The sequence below is a fragment of the Neovison vison genome, chromosome 9 (assembly GCF_020171115.1).
Source record: "Neovison vison isolate M4711 chromosome 9, ASM_NN_V1, whole genome shotgun sequence".
Taxonomy (NCBI): domain Eukaryota; kingdom Metazoa; phylum Chordata; class Mammalia; order Carnivora; family Mustelidae; genus Neogale; species Neogale vison.
The window spans coordinates 20926-33580 of NC_058099.1; positions in this window are offsets into that span (position 1 = coordinate 20926).

Consider the following 12655-nt stretch of genomic DNA (forward strand, 5'->3'; position numbering starts at 1 on the left):
CCCTAACCCAAAACCTAACCCTAACCTTAAGGCTGTCTAACCCTAACCGAACCATAACCCTACTTCTAAACCTAATCCTAACTCCAAACCCAAACCTTTCCCCTAAATCTAATCCTGAAACTGAACCGTATATTGACCCCAATCCAAATCCTGACCCTGACCATAAACCGGACCCCGGCCCAGACCTTCACCAGATCCTGACCCTAAACCTAACCCTGACAATAGCACTGACCCAAAACTAACCCTGTCCTTGAGCTGAACGTGGACCCTAAACCAAAACCAGATCCTGACCCTAAACCTGACACTGGCTCTGAACTTCACCCTGACCCTGACCCAGACCCTGAACATAAACCTAAACCTGACCCTAACGGTGACCCTACACTGACCCTAACACTAACCCTGAAGCTGACTGTGATTCTGACCCTAACTGTAACCCTAAAGGTAACCCTGACCCTGACCCTGATATGGACCATGACACAAAACATAACAATGATTCTAACCCTACAACTAACCCATAAAACTAATGCAGACCCTGACCCTAAACCAGTGTAACCCTAATCCTCAAATTAATTCTAATTCTCACCCCAAACCCATACTTTAAACCTATCCCTGAATTTATCCCTGAATCTGACCTGACCCTTACCCTGAACTTTGCCAAAACTTGACCCTGATCCGAATTTTGACCCTAAACAGAACCCTGGCCCTGACCCTAAACTGAACCCTGGCCCTGACCCTAAACCTGACCCTAATACTTTCACTGACACTGACCATAAACCTAACTCTGACCCAGACCGTGAGCCTGACCAGAACTCTAACCCTAAAGCTAAACTAAGTCAGGACCCTAATCATAACCCAGAATCTAAACATAAAGCAGGCCTTATTCTAACCATGACCATAATCCTGAACTGGACCCTAACCATAACACTGAACATGACACCAAACCTATCCCTGACCCTGACCCTTACTCTGAAACTAACCCTAACCCTGACACTGACTGTGAGCCTGACCATAAACCTAACCCTGAACCTAACCCTAACCCTGACCCCTACACTACGCCTAACGATAACCCTGCCCCTAACAATGTCTAACCCTAACCCTGAACCTAACTATAACCCTAAAATTAACCCGGTCCTAAAACTAACTGAAAACGCTGACCCTGACTCTGACTGTGAGCCTGACCATAAACCTAACCCTAACCCTAAACCTAACCCTAACCCTAACCCTAACCCTAACCCTAACCCTAACCCTAACCCTGTCTAACCCTAACCCTAACCCTAACCCTAACCCTAACCCTAACCCTGAACCTAACTATAACCCTAAAATTAACCCGGTCCTAAAACTAACTGAAAACGCTGACCCTGACTCTGACTGTGAGCCTGACCATAAACCTAACCCTAACCCTAAACCTAACCCTAACCCTAACCCTAACCCTAACCCTAACCCGTACCCTAACCCTAACCCTAACCCTAACCCTAACCCTAACCCGTACCCTAACCCTAACCCGTACCCTAACCCTAACCCGTACCCTAACCCTAACCCTAACCCTAACCCTAACCCTAAGCCTAAGCCTAACCCTAACCCCAACCCTAAGCCTGACACAGTCCTAAGCCTGACCCTAACCCTAACCCTAACCCTGACCGTGACTGTGTTCCCGACCCTAACCGCAATCCTTAAGGTAACCCTATCCCTGATCTAATGTCAACCACGATCCTAAACCTAATGCTGAGGCTAAACATAAAACTAAACCCTACCCTAACCCAAAACCTAACCCTAACCTTAAGGCTGTCTAACCCTAACCGAACCATAACCCTACTTCTAAACCTAATCCTAACTCCAAACCCAAACCTTTCCCCTAAATCTAATCCTGAAACTGAACCGTATATTGACCCCAATCCAAATCCTGACCCTGACCATAAACCGGACCCCGGCCCAGACCTTCACCAGATCCTGACCCTAAACCTAACCCTGACAATAGCACTGACCCAAAACTAACCCTGTCCTTGAGCTGAACGTGGACCCTAAACCAAAACCAGATCCTGACCCTAAACCTGACACTGGCTCTGAACTTCACCCTGACCCTGACCCAGACCCTGAACATAAACCTAAACCTGACCCTAACGGTGACCCTACACTGACCCTAACACTAACCCTGAAGCTGACTGTGATTCTGACCCTAACTGTAACCCTAAAGGTAACCCTGACCCTGACCCTGATATGGACCATGACACAAAACATAACAATGATTCTAACCCTACAACTAACCCATAAAACTAATGCAGACCCTGACCCTAAACCAGTGTAACCCTAATCCTCAAATTAATTCTAATTCTCACCCCAAACCCATACTTTAAACCTATCCCTGAATTTATCCCTGAATCTGACCTGACCCTTACCCTGAACTTTGCCAAAACTTGACCCTGATCCGAATTTTGACCCTAAACAGAACCCTGGCCCTGACCCTAAACTGAACCCTGGCCCTGACCCTAAACCTGACCCTAATACTTTCACTGACACTGACCATAAACCTAACTCTGACCCAGACCGTGAGCCTGACCAGAACTCTAACCCTAAAGCTAAACTAAGTCAGGACCCTAATCATAACCCAGAATCTAAACATAAAGCAGGCCTTATTCTAACCATGACCATAATCCTGAACTGGACCCTAACCATAACACTGAACATGACACCAAACCTATCCCTGACCCTGACCCTTACTCTGAAACTAACCCTAACCCTGACACTGACTGTGAGCCTGACCATAAACCTAACCCTGAACCTAACCCTAACCCTGACCCCTACACTACGCCTAACGATAACCCTGCCCCTAACAATGTCTAACCCTAACCCTGAACCTAACTATAACCCTAAAATTAACCCGGTCCTAAAACTAACTGAAAACGCTGACCCTGACTCTGACTGTGAGCCTGACCATAAACCTAACCCTAACCCTAAACCTAACCCTAACCCTAACCCTAACCCTAACCCTAACCCTAACCCCTAACCCCTAACCCCTAACCCTAACCCTAACCCTAACCCTAACCCTAACCCTAACCCTGTCTAACCCTAACCCTAACCCTAACCCTAACCCTAACCCTAACCCTGAACCTAACTATAACCCTAAAATTAACCCGGTCCTAAAACTAACTGAAAACGCTGACCCTGACTCTGACTGTGAGCCTGACCATAAACCTAACCCTAACCCTAAACCTAACCCTAACCCTAACCCTAACCCTAACCCTAACCCGTACCCTAACCCTAACCCTAACCCTAACCCTAACCCTAACCCGTACCCTAACCCTAACCCGTACCCTAACCCTAACCCGTACCCTAACCCTAACCCTAACCCTAACCCTAACCCTAAGCCTAAGCCTAACCCTAACCCTAACCCTAAGCCTGACACAGTCCTAAGCCTGACCCTAACCCTAACCCTAACCCTGACCGTGACTGTGTTCCCGACCCTAACCGCAATCCTTAAGGTAACCCTATCCCTGATCTAATGTCAACCACGATCCTAAACCTAATGCTGAGGCTAAACATAAAACTAAACCCTACCCTAACCCAAAACCTAACCCTAACCTTAAGGCTGTCTAACCCTAACCGAACCATAACCCTACTTCTAAACCTAATCCTAACTCCAAACCCAAACCTTTCCCCTAAATCTAATCCTGAAACTGAACCGTATATTGACCCCAATCCAAATCCTGACCCTGACCATAAACCGGACCCCGGCCCAGACCTTCACCAGATCCTGACCCTAAACCTAACCCTGACAATAGCACTGACCCAAAACTAACCCTGTCCTTGAGCTGAACGTGGACCCTAAACCAAAACCAGATCCTGACCCTAAACCTGACACTGGCTCTGAACTTCACCCTGACCCTGACCCAGACCCTGAACATAAACCTAAACCTGACCCTAACGGTGACCCTACACTGACCCTAACACTAACCCTGAAGCTGACTGTGATTCTGACCCTAACTGTAACCCTAAAGGTAACCCTGACCCTGACCCTGATATGGACCATGACACAAAACATAACAATGATTCTAACCCTACAACTAACCCATAAAACTAATGCAGACCCTGACCCTAAACCAGTGTAACCCTAATCCTCAAATTAATTCTAATTCTCACCCCAAACCCATACTTTAAACCTATCCCTGAATTTATCCCTGAATCTGACCTGACCCTTACCCTGAACTTTGCCAAAACTTGACCCTGATCCGAATTTTGACCCTAAACAGAACCCTGGCCCTGACCCTAAACTGAACCCTGGCCCTGACCCTAAACCTGACCCTAATACTTTCACTGACACTGACCATAAACCTAACTCTGACCCAGACCGTGAGCCTGACCAGAACTCTAACCCTAAAGCTAAACTAAGTCAGGACCCTAATCATAACCCAGAATCTAAACATAAAGCAGGCCTTATTCTAACCATGACCATAATCCTGAACTGGACCCTAACCATAACACTGAACATGACACCAAACCTATCCCTGACCCTGACCCTTACTCTGAAACTAACCCTAACCCTGACACTGACTGTGAGCCTGACCATAAACCTAACCCTGAACCTAACCCTAACCCTGACCCCTACACTACGCCTAACGATAACCCTGCCCCTAACAATGTCTAACCCTAACCCTGAACCTAACTATAACCCTAAAATTAACCCGGTCCTAAAACTAACTGAAAACGCTGACCCTGACTCTGACTGTGAGCCTGACCATAAACCTAACCCTAACCCTAAACCTAACCCTAACCCTAACCCTAACCCTAACCCTAACCCTAACCCCTAACCCCTAACCCCTAACCCTAACCCTAACCCTAACCCTAACCCTAACCCTAACCCTGTCTAACCCTAACCCTAACCCTAACCCTAACCCTAACCCTAACCCTGAACCTAACTATAACCCTAAAATTAACCCGGTCCTAAAACTAACTGAAAACGCTGACCCTGACTCTGACTGTGAGCCTGACCATAAACCTAACCCTAACCCTAAACCTAACCCTAACCCTAACCCTAACCCTAACCCTAACCCGTACCCTAACCCTAACCCTAACCCTAACCCTAACCCTAACCCTAACCCGTACCCTAACCCTAACCCGTACCCTAACCCTAACCCTAACCCTAACCCTAACCCTAAGCCTAAGCCTAACCCTAACCCTAACCCTAAGCCTGACACAGTCCTAAGCCTGACCCTAACCCTAACCCTAACCCTGACCGTGACTGTGTTCCCGACCCTAACCGCAATCCTTAAGGTAACCCTATCCCTGATCTAATGTCAACCACGATCCTAAACCTAATGCTGAGGCTAAACATAAAACTAAACCCTACCCTAACCCAAAACCTAACCCTAACCTTAAGGCTGTCTAACCCTAACCGAACCATAACCCTACTTCTAAACCTAATCCTAACTCCAAACCCAAACCTTTCCCCTAAATCTAATCCTGAAACTGAACCGTATATTGACCCCAATCCAAATCCTGACCCTGACCATAAACCGGACCCCGGCCCAGACCTTCACCAGATCCTGACCCTAAACCTAACCCTGACAATAGCACTGACCCAAAACTAACCCTGTCCTTGAGCTGAACGTGGACCCTAAACCAAAACCAGATCCTGACCCTAAACCTGACACTGGCTCTGAACTTCACCCTGACCCTGACCCAGACCCTGAACATAAACCTAAACCTGACCCTAACGGTGACCCTACACTGACCCTAACACTAACCCTGAAGCTGACTGTGATTCTGACCCTAACTGTAACCCTAAAGGTAACCCTGACCCTGACCCTGATATGGACCATGACACAAAACATAACAATGATTCTAACCCTACAACTAACCCATAAAACTAATGCAGACCCTGACCCTAAACCAGTGTAACCCTAATCCTCAAATTAATTCTAATTCTCACCCCAAACCCATACTTTAAACCTATCCCTGAATTTATCCCTGAATCTGACCTGACCCTTACCCTGAACTTTGCCAAAACTTGACCCTGATCCGAATTTTGACCCTAAACAGAACCCTGGCCCTGACCCTAAACTGAACCCTGGCCCTGACCCTAAACCTGACCCTAATACTTTCACTGACACTGACCATAAACCTAACTCTGACCCAGACCGTGAGCCTGACCAGAACTCTAACCCTAAAGCTAAACTAAGTCAGGACCCTAATCATAACCCAGAATCTAAACATAAAGCAGGCCTTATTCTAACCATGACCATAATCCTGAACTGGACCCTAACCATAACACTGAACATGACACCAAACCTATCCCTGACCCTGACCCTTACTCTGAAACTAACCCTAACCCTGACACTGACTGTGAGCCTGACCATAAACCTAACCCTGAACCTAACCCTAACCCTGACCCCTACACTACGCCTAACGATAACCCTGCCCCTAACAATGTCTAACCCTAACCCTGAACCTAACTATAACCCTAAAATTAACCCGGTCCTAAAACTAACTGAAAACGCTGACCCTGACTCTGACTGTGAGCCTGACCATAAACCTAACCCTAACCCTAAACCTAACCCTAACCCTAACCCTAACCCTAACCCTAACCCTAACCCCTAACCCCTAACCCCTAACCCTAACCCTAACCCTAACCCTAACCCTAACCCTAACCCTGTCTAACCCTAACCCTAACCCTAACCCTAACCCTAACCCTAACCCTGAACCTAACTATAACCCTAAAATTAACCCGGTCCTAAAACTAACTGAAAACGCTGACCCTGACTCTGACTGTGAGCCTGACCATAAACCTAACCCTAACCCTAAACCTAACCCTAACCCTAACCCTAACCCTAACCCTAACCCGTACCCTAACCCTAACCCTAACCCTAACCCTAACCCTAACCCGTACCCTAACCCTAACCCGTACCCTAACCCTAACCCGTACCCTAACCCTAACCCTAACCCTAACCCTAACCCTAAGCCTAAGCCTAACCCTAACCCTAACCCTAAGCCTGACACAGTCCTAAGCCTGACCCTAACCCTAACCCTAACCCTGACCGTGACTGTGTTCCCGACCCTAACCGCAATCCTTAAGGTAACCCTATCCCTGATCTAATGTCAACCACGATCCTAAACCTAATGCTGAGGCTAAACATAAAACTAAACCCTACCCTAACCCAAAACCTAACCCTAACCTTAAGGCTGTCTAACCCTAACCGAACCATAACCCTACTTCTAAACCTAATCCTAACTCCAAACCCAAACCTTTCCCCTAAATCTAATCCTGAAACTGAACCGTATATTGACCCCAATCCAAATCCTGACCCTGACCATAAACCGGACCCCGGCCCAGACCTTCACCAGATCCTGACCCTAAACCTAACCCTGACAATAGCACTGACCCAAAACTAACCCTGTCCTTGAGCTGAACGTGGACCCTAAACCAAAACCAGATCCTGACCCTAAACCTGACACTGGCTCTGAACTTCACCCTGACCCTGACCCAGACCCTGAACATAAACCTAAACCTGACCCTAACGGTGACCCTACACTGACCCTAACACTAACCCTGAAGCTGACTGTGATTCTGACCCTAACTGTAACCCTAAAGGTAACCCTGACCCTGACCCTGATATGGACCATGACACAAAACATAACAATGATTCTAACCCTACAACTAACCCATAAAACTAATGCAGACCCTGACCCTAAACCAGTGTAACCCTAATCCTCAAATTAATTCTAATTCTCACCCCAAACCCATACTTTAAACCTATCCCTGAATTTATCCCTGAATCTGACCTGACCCTTACCCTGAACTTTGCCAAAACTTGACCCTGATCCGAATTTTGACCCTAAACAGAACCCTGGCCCTGACCCTAAACTGAACCCTGGCCCTGACCCTAAACCTGACCCTAATACTTTCACTGACACTGACCATAAACCTAACTCTGACCCAGACCGTGAGCCTGACCAGAACTCTAACCCTAAAGCTAAACTAAGTCAGGACCCTAATCATAACCCAGAATCTAAACATAAAGCAGGCCTTATTCTAACCATGACCATAATCCTGAACTGGACCCTAACCATAACACTGAACATGACACCAAACCTATCCCTGACCCTGACCCTTACTCTGAAACTAACCCTAACCCTGACACTGACTGTGAGCCTGACCATAAACCTAACCCTGAACCTAACCCTAACCCTGACCCCTACACTACGCCTAACGATAACCCTGCCCCTAACAATGTCTAACCCTAACCCTGAACCTAACTATAACCCTAAAATTAACCCGGTCCTAAAACTAACTGAAAACGCTGACCCTGACTCTGACTGTGAGCCTGACCATAAACCTAACCCTAACCCTAAACCTAACCCTAACCCTAACCCTAACCCTAACCCTAACCCTAACCCCTAACCCCTAACCCCTAACCCTAACCCTAACCCTAACCCTAACCCTAACCCTAACCCTGTCTAACCCTAACCCTAACCCTAACCCTAACCCTAACCCTAACCCTGAACCTAACTATAACCCTAAAATTAACCCGGTCCTAAAACTAACTGAAAACGCTGACCCTGACTCTGACTGTGAGCCTGACCATAAACCTAACCCTAACCCTAAACCTAACCCTAACCCTAACCCTAACCCTAACCCTAACCCGTACCCTAACCCTAACCCTAACCCTAACCCTAACCCTAACCCGTACCCTAACCCTAACCCGTACCCTAACCCTAACCCGTACCCTAACCCTAACCCTAACCCTAACCCTAACCCTAAGCCTAAGCCTAACCCTAACCCTAACCCTAAGCCTGACACAGTCCTAAGCCTGACCCTAACCCTAACCCTAACCCTGACCGTGACTGTGTTCCCGACCCTAACCGCAATCCTTAAGGTAACCCTATCCCTGATCTAATGTCAACCACGATCCTAAACCTAATGCTGAGGCTAAACATAAAACTAAACCCTACCCTAACCCAAAACCTAACCCTAACCTTAAGGCTGTCTAACCCTAACCGAACCATAACCCTACTTCTAAACCTAATCCTAACTCCAAACCCAAACCTTTCCCCTAAATCTAATCCTGAAACTGAACCGTATATTGACCCCAATCCAAATCCTGACCCTGACCATAAACCGGACCCCGGCCCAGACCTTCACCAGATCCTGACCCTAAACCTAACCCTGACAATAGCACTGACCCAAAACTAACCCTGTCCTTGAGCTGAACGTGGACCCTAAACCAAAACCAGATCCTGACCCTAAACCTGACACTGGCTCTGAACTTCACCCTGACCCTGACCCAGACCCTGAACATAAACCTAAACCTGACCCTAACGGTGACCCTACACTGACCCTAACACTAACCCTGAAGCTGACTGTGATTCTGACCCTAACTGTAACCCTAAAGGTAACCCTGACCCTGACCCTGATATGGACCATGACACAAAACATAACAATGATTCTAACCCTACAACTAACCCATAAAACTAATGCAGACCCTGACCCTAAACCAGTGTAACCCTAATCCTCAAATTAATTCTAATTCTCACCCCAAACCCATACTTTAAACCTATCCCTGAATTTATCCCTGAATCTGACCTGACCCTTACCCTGAACTTTGCCAAAACTTGACCCTGATCCGAATTTTGACCCTAAACAGAACCCTGGCCCTGACCCTAAACTGAACCCTGGCCCTGACCCTAAACCTGACCCTAATACTTTCACTGACACTGACCATAAACCTAACTCTGACCCAGACCGTGAGCCTGACCAGAACTCTAACCCTAAAGCTAAACTAAGTCAGGACCCTAATCATAACCCAGAATCTAAACATAAAGCAGGCCTTATTCTAACCATGACCATAATCCTGAACTGGACCCTAACCATAACACTGAACATGACACCAAACCTATCCCTGACCCTGACCCTTACTCTGAAACTAACCCTAACCCTGACACTGACTGTGAGCCTGACCATAAACCTAACCCTGAACCTAACCCTAACCCTGACCCCTACACTACGCCTAACGATAACCCTGCCCCTAACAATGTCTAACCCTAACCCTGAACCTAACTATAACCCTAAAATTAACCCGGTCCTAAAACTAACTGAAAACGCTGACCCTGACTCTGACTGTGAGCCTGACCATAAACCTAACCCTAACCCTAAACCTAACCCTAACCCTAACCCTAACCCTAACCCTAACCCTAACCCCTAACCCCTAACCCCTAACCCTAACCCTAACCCTAACCCTAACCCTAACCCTAACCCTGTCTAACCCTAACCCTAACCCTAACCCTAACCCTAACCCTAACCCTGAACCTAACTATAACCCTAAAATTAACCCGGTCCTAAAACTAACTGAAAACGCTGACCCTGACTCTGACTGTGAGCCTGACCATAAACCTAACCCTAACCCTAAACCTAACCCTAACCCTAACCCTAACCCTAACCCTAACCCGTACCCTAACCCTAACCCTAACCCTAACCCTAACCCTAACCCTAACCCTAACCCGTACCCTAACCCTAACCCGTACCCTAACCCTAACCCTAACCCTAACCCTAACCCTAAGCCTAAGCCTAACCCTAACCCTAACCCTAAGCCTGACACAGTCCTAAGCCTGACCCTAACCCTAACCCTAACCCTGACCGTGACTGTGTTCCCGACCCTAACCGCAATCCTTAAGGTAACCCTATCCCTGATCTAATGTCAACCACGATCCTAAACCTAATGCTGAGGCTAAACATAAAACTAAACCCTACCCTAACCCAAAACCTAACCCTAACCTTAAGGCTGTCTAACCCTAACCGAACCATAACCCTACTTCTAAACCTAATCCTAACTCCAAACCCAAACCTTTCCCCTAAATCTAATCCTGAAACTGAACCGTATATTGACCCCAATCCAAATCCTGACCCTGACCATAAACCGGACCCCGGCCCAGACCTTCACCAGATCCTGACCCTAAACCTAACCCTGACAATAGCACTGACCCAAAACTAACCCTGTCCTTGAGCTGAACGTGGACCCTAAACCAAAACCAGATCCTGACCCTAAACCTGACACTGGCTCTGAACTTCACCCTGACCCTGACCCAGACCCTGAACATAAACCTAAACCTGACCCTAACGGTGACCCTACACTGACCCTAACACTAACCCTGAAGCTGACTGTGATTCTGACCCTAACTGTAACCCTAAAGGTAACCCTGACCCTGACCCTGATATGGACCATGACACAAAACATAACAATGATTCTAACCCTACAACTAACCCATAAAACTAATGCAGACCCTGACCCTAAACCAGTGTAACCCTAATCCTCAAATTAATTCTAATTCTCACCCCAAACCCATACTTTAAACCTATCCCTGAATTTATCCCTGAATCTGACCTGACCCTTACCCTGAACTTTGCCAAAACTTGACCCTGATCCGAATTTTGACCCTAAACAGAACCCTGGCCCTGACCCTAAACTGAACCCTGGCCCTGACCCTAAACCTGACCCTAATACTTTCACTGACACTGACCATAAACCTAACTCTGACCCAGACCGTGAGCCTGACCAGAACTCTAACCCTAAAGCTAAACTAAGTCAGGACCCTAATCATAACCCAGAATCTAAACATAAAGCAGGCCTTATTCTAACCATGACCATAATCCTGAACTGGACCCTAACCATAACACTGAACATGACACCAAACCTATCCCTGACCCTGACCCTTACTCTGAAACTAACCCTAACCCTGACACTGACTGTGAGCCTGACCATAAACCTAACCCTGAACCTAACCCTAACCCTGACCCCTACACTACGCCTAACGATAACCCTGCCCCTAACAATGTCTAACCCTAACCCTGAACCTAACTATAACCCTAAAATTAACCCGGTCCTAAAACTAACTGAAAACGCTGACCCTGACTCTGACTGTGAGCCTGACCATAAACCTAACCCTAACCCTAAACCTAACCCTAACCCTAACCCTAACCCTAACCCTAACCCTAACCCCTAACCCCTAACCCCTAACCCTAACCCTAACCCTAACCCTAACCCTAACCCTAACCCTGTCTAACCCTAACCCTAACCCTAACCCTAACCCTAACCCTAACCCTGAACCTAACTATAACCCTAAAATTAACCCGGTCCTAAAACTAACTGAAAACGCTGACCCTGACTCTGACTGTGAGCCTGACCATAAACCTAACCCTAACCCTAAACCTAACCCTAACCCTAACCCTAACCCTAACCCTAACCCGTACCCTAACCCTAACCCTAACCCTAACCCTAACCCTAACCCTAACCCTAACCCGTACCCTAACCCTAACCCGTACCCTAACCCTAACCCTAACCCTAACCCTAACCCTAAGCCTAAGCCTAACCCTAACCCTAACCCTAAGCCTGACACAGTCCTAAGCCTGACCCTAACCCTAACCCTAACCCTGACCGTGACTGTGTTCCCGACCCTAACCGCAATCCTTAAGGTAACCCTATCCCTGATCTAATGTCAACCACGATCCTAAACCTAATGCTGAGGCTAAACATAAAACTAAACCCTACCCTAACCCAAAACCTAACCCTAACCTTAAGGCTGTCTAACCCTAACCGAACCATAACCCTACTTCTAAACCTAATCCTAACTCCAAACCCAAACCTTTCCCCTAAATCTAATCCTGAAACTG